General features: G+C 44.1%; 1 pseudogene; it reads right to left on the reverse strand.

Moving 5' to 3' along the window:
- Positions 1 to 5,573, reverse strand: part of LOC108532986 (ferritin heavy chain-like) — a 13,441-nt pseudogene that overhangs the window by 3,301 nt on the left and 4,567 nt on the right.

Below are 5,573 nucleotides of genomic sequence, written 5' to 3' on the forward strand. Positions count from 1 at the left end.
TTAAGAGAATGGTGATGACCTTTAACCACAAGCAGCCTTTAGGCACTTGTTTAACAAAGCACATTCTGCACAGCCCAAAATCCTTTAAACCTTAAGTCACCACAGCACGTGTCTCTTGCAAGGACAAGGTTGGGGGTAGGGTCACAGATTAACAGCATCTCAAATACAGAACCAAATGGAGTCTCTTAAATCTCCTTCTTTCTATATAGACACAGTAACAGGCTGACCTCTCTTTTCCCCACAAATGTGTCTCAATCAAGTCACACAAATGGGGTTCATTTTGTCAGTGGCCAGTTTGTGCAGTTCCAGTAGTGACTGATGCACATTTTTTTCCCAAATGCAATGCACGCTCCATCCCATTCAGCCCATCATAGTCTGGTTTCTTGATATCCCGAAGGAAGATTCGGCCACCTCTTTGGTTCTGCAGCTTCATCAGTTTCTCGTCATGTTCCCTCTCCTCATGAGATTGGTGAAGAAACTATTTGGCAAAGTTCTTCAAAACCACATCACCGCGGTCAAAGTAGTAAGAAATGGACAGGTAAACATAGGAAGCATAGAGCTCCAGGTTGATCTGGCGGTTGATGGCGCCCTCTGAGTCCTGGTTGGGGCTATCCGAGGATGCGGTGAAGAGGTGACCGAGGGCTGGCTATGGGCGGCCGGCCAGGGTGGGGGACGAGCGCCGGGTTCCGTCCAAGCACTGTTGAAACAGGAAACCCTGGCGACTCTCGGCAAAGAACGTCTCACAAAAAAATTTGTTTAGAGACAAGGGCTTGCTATACTGCCCAGGTTGGTTTTAAACTCCTGGCCTCACGCAACCCTGCTGCATTGGTCTCCCATGTGGCTGGGATTACAGGCATGAACCACTGCATCCAGCTTCACAGGTAAATTGACAGGAGGTTACCTAAGTGAGAAAAGTTGAAATAGTTCAAGGGTACCAACATGAAGCGGCATAAAAGGTCATTACACACACACACATCTACATCCCTAACACTTTACTACTCTTACGATTAAGCCAGTCATGTGATAGCACAGAACAAATTTAAGGCCATGGAAAACATTTAAGATATAATTTCAATTGTTAAAAAAATACAAAACTTATTTCACATGATGATGTGTCCTTGATAAAAACCATGTGCTTCTGCCTCCACACACTAATGCACACACATCACATGTACACACAGTTAAATAAGAAGAGTTGTGTCTCAAGGATTCACTTTTTTCAAGGATTTTTAAAATCACCACTTTTTCTCATGAGCATTGCAGCAAGTTTGGGACACTGGAAATGTACAAATTGCACTTAATGTAGTTTATAAACACTATTGTATATCAAACTACTAAAAATTGTACAACAAGCTGTTGTGGCTCATGGTTGTAATCCCAGCACTTTGGGAGGCTGAGGCGGGCAGATCACTTGAGCTCAGGAGTTCAAGACCAGCCTGGGCAACAAAGCAAGACATCATCTCTACAAAACAAATTTTAAAATGAGCTGGGGATGGTGGTACATGCCTGTAGTCCCAGATACTCAGGAGGCTGAGGGGGAGGATCTCTTGAACCCAGAACTTTGAGGCTGCTGTGAGCTATGATAGACATCATATTCCAGCCTGTCTCAAAAATAAAAAAATTAAAACTATTAAAAAATGGTATAACATAAAAGTACCATATAGAAACCTGAACTCAGGCCGGGCGCGGTGGCTCACGCCTGTAGTCTCAGCACTTTGGGAGGCCGAGATGGGCAGATCACAAGGTCAGGAGATGGAGACCATCCTGGCTAACATGGTAAAACCCCATCTCTACTACAAAAAAAAAAAAAAAAAATTAGCCGGGCATGGTGGCGGGTGCCTGTAGTCCCAGATACTTGGGAGGCTGAGGCAGGAGAATGGTGTGAACCCAGGAGGCAGAGCTTGCAGTGAGCCGAGATCACGCCACTGCACTCCAGCCTGGGTGACAGAGCAAGACTCCGTCTCAAAAAAAACAAAAAACAAAAAAAACACACACACAAAAAACTTGAACTCCAATATCTATGAAATACACATATCTAAAAAAAAAAAAAATACAAGTTTATGCAATGAAATTCAGATATTTAGGCATTATCAAAAGCCCAATGGAGTTTATTAGTTTATTCCACTAATAAAACCATAACAAACAATTAGACAGTTTTTTAGTATTACATATTAATTTAACTGATTTAGAAGAAAAATATGTTTAGCAGCAGTACTTACATCAAAAATTATTGGGTCATTAAAAATCAGTCCGAAAAGGAAATTTGGAAAAAAAACATTATCACAATCAAACATTAAAGCAACAAAATTATACCAGATATCATGATCACCAGTAAACATGGGATACATTTCCTTTAATTAAGATGGTGAAAAGGGGGCTGGCCAGGGCTCCAGGAAACACCACTGTCCAGAATGGCTGAGCAGGGACCAATAAAAAGGAAAAGGGTGGAAAATAAAGGAGCGGGAAAGGGAATAAAGAGATCTATTTGTTAAAACTAACAGAAAACATGACCATAACATAGAAAAACAATGTTGTTTACGTAAAAAACTAGTAACAATAGGACTGGGCGCGGTGGCTCACACCTGTAATCTCAGAACTTTAGGAGTCCCAAGTAGGTGTTTCACAAGGTCAAGAGATCAAGACCAGCCTGGCCAACATAGCGAAACCCCGTCTCTACTAAAAATACGAAAATTAGCCGGGCGTGGTGGCATGCATCTGTAATCCCAGCTACTCGGGAGGCTGACGCAGGAGAATCACTTGAACCCAGAAAGCGGAGGTTGCAGTGAGCTAAGATCGTGCCACTGCACTCTAGCCTGGGTGACAGAGCGAGACTCTGTCAAAAAAAAAAGAAAAAGAAAAAAGAACTAGTAACAGTATAATGAAAACAATCTTCTTTTCAAAGTAGCTCTCATTAAACACACACACACACACACACACAGACACACACACACACACCACATCCTATATTTACAATAGAAAATATGCTATGGCACCTAATTAAAATACATTTCCAGACCTATGTAAATAAATTACAAAACTGCTGAATTAGTGATTCCTCAGACAGAGGAATAGGAAGTCCTAAACACTATCTCCATCACGAAGACACACATCTAGTAACAACACATTTACCAACTGCCTTTGTAAGAAATCTAGACACCATGTAAGTGGTTGGACTTTTTTTTTTTGAGGCCGAGTCTCACTCTGTTGCCCAGGCTGGAGTGCAGTGGCAAGATCTCGACTCACTGCAACCTCTACCTCCTGGGTTCAAGCGATTCTCCTGCCTCAGCCTCCTGAGTAGATGGGATTACAGGTGAACGCCGTCACACCCAGCTAATTTTTTGTATTTTTAGTAGAGACAGAGTTTCACCATGTTGGCTGTGCTGGTCTCGAACGCCTGACTTGAAGTGATCCGCCCACCTCACCCTCCCAAAGTGCTGAGCGTGAGCCACTGAGCCCAGCCTGGAACTCTTTTTTTTTTTTTTTTTTTTTTTTGAGACGGAGTCTTGCTCTGCCGCCCAGGCTGGAGTGCAGTGGCCGGCTCTCAGCTCACTGCAAGCTCCGCCTCCCGGGTTCCCGCCATTCTCCTGTCTCAGCCTCCCGAGTAGCTGGGACTACAGGCGCCCGCCTCGTCGCCCGGCTAGTTTTTTGTATTTTTTAGTAGAGACGGGGTTTCACCGTATTAGCCAGGATGGTCTCGATCTCCTGACCTCATGATCCGCCCGTCTCGGCCTCCCAAAGCGCTGGGATTACAGGCTTGAGCCACCGCGCCCGGCCTGGAACTCTTAATAAATGCCCAGTAGGAAAATTGGAGACACTTACTGATAGAGGTCCTACCCTGGCATCACGTGGTATCACTGTGATTAAACCACCGACTCTTGATTTCTCAAAAGATAGGGAAAGTATGGAAAAGTCCATCTAATATCCTGACTTTTCAGGGCACTGCCTGAGGGACAAGTTTCTGTCTTGGTTGAACTTAAACACTGAAAGTGAAAGGATGCCAGATCAGGGAAATCACTGAGAACAAAGGCAATCAACGTAAACCAGAGTCTGCAGTAACGCAAGCAGACACTAGGTGGAGACCAGACCACAGCTTACCATGAAAACACAGGGACTGCAGAGTTACAGACTGTCAACAGGAGCGTTCCTGAAGAAAAACTGGCAAATCTTCTCAGGTAACTATAAGCAAAAGCCCAGAGACCTCACATTCCCAGAAAAGGCTTCAGAGGTCTCCAGAATCTCTAGTCAGGCTGAATAGAGAATGTCTTCCCTGAAGGAAACCAGAAATAAAAAAGTAGGAGTGGCTGATTAGTGAAATGCTGAGGTGCCAAGATAACAAGACATTCAAGAAGATAAGGAAACACGATCCACACAAAGGAACAAATGAAACCACCACAAACTGACACTAAAGAGATGAAGATGTGTGAATTATCAAAGAATTGAAAATAAGAGTCACAAGATGGTCAATGAATTAAGAGAGCACACATAGACAACCACAGGAAATCAGGAAAACAAGATATGAGCAAAATGAGACTACAATAAAGAGACAAAAGCTATAAAGGAGAAACAGAGAAATTTTAGAGCTGAAAAATGTAATCAGAAACGCAGAACACAGAGCCTTGGTGCTCAATGCTGCACACAGATTACAATCCCCTGGGCCACAGTAGATAACTACTGAGGGTAGATCCCAACCTGACCGTGGGAACAGGAATCTTGGGCAAAGGAAAGTTGAAATGGTTAATATGTTAATACGTTAAAATACGTTAAAAGGTATTTTTGCCAGCGAATGGGACAGAAGTTGAAATGGTTTATGTTGAAATGGTTATTTCTGCCAGCAGGTAGGACAGAAGAGCTACTAGTGAGACTGAAGCAACTCTTCAGTCTCTGGCATCTCTGGGGGTGTCTGGCATCTCCGGGGGTGTCGGTCTGGGGTAGATTGAATCCCCGGAAGTTTCTGCAATTTGAATTAATTTAAGCTTAACTAAAAAGCCCTGAAAATGTCTGTGAAGGGTATGCAAACTAGAATGTGAAATGCAAAACTCTGCCTGGGCAGAATGTGTAAGTAATTTCAAGTCACCTCGCAACAGAACTTAACACAATCCCCTCCATATTCTACACCCATTCACCATGGAGGGAGAGAGTCAGCCCTGTGCACAGTTGCAGAGATTTTCATATGGTAAATACCTGGGGTGTGGCGCGAGGAGGGCTAATACCGGTGACATTAACTCTTGCTTTAGAAAAAGCAGTAACTTTTTAAAAATAGTTGAGCAATTTAAGTTTGCAACTTAGGAAAACATCTTAGTTTCCAATAGCGATGGCCCACATAATTCTAACGGTTTACCTTAAAATTGAAACATTAACTTAAAATAAGCAGAAAGCAAAACTGCTCCCCAGGACACGAAATAGACTTAAGCGTTCCCAAACCCAGAAAACAGGGACGCTCTGGGAACGCAGGCTCCCACCCGCCCTCCTTTGGTCCCTCCCGGCCCCGCCCCCTGCCTGTCCAGGTCCCGCCCCACCCTGCGCGTTTTCTCCCCGGCCCCCTCCCTGTGCCGGTCGCGCCCCTCCTAGGCCCC

The sequence above is a fragment of the Rhinopithecus bieti genome, unplaced genomic scaffold (assembly GCF_001698545.2).
Source record: "Rhinopithecus bieti isolate Rb0 unplaced genomic scaffold, ASM169854v2 scaffold_10982, whole genome shotgun sequence".
NCBI classification, from domain to species: Eukaryota; Metazoa; Chordata; class Mammalia; order Primates; family Cercopithecidae; genus Rhinopithecus; species Rhinopithecus bieti.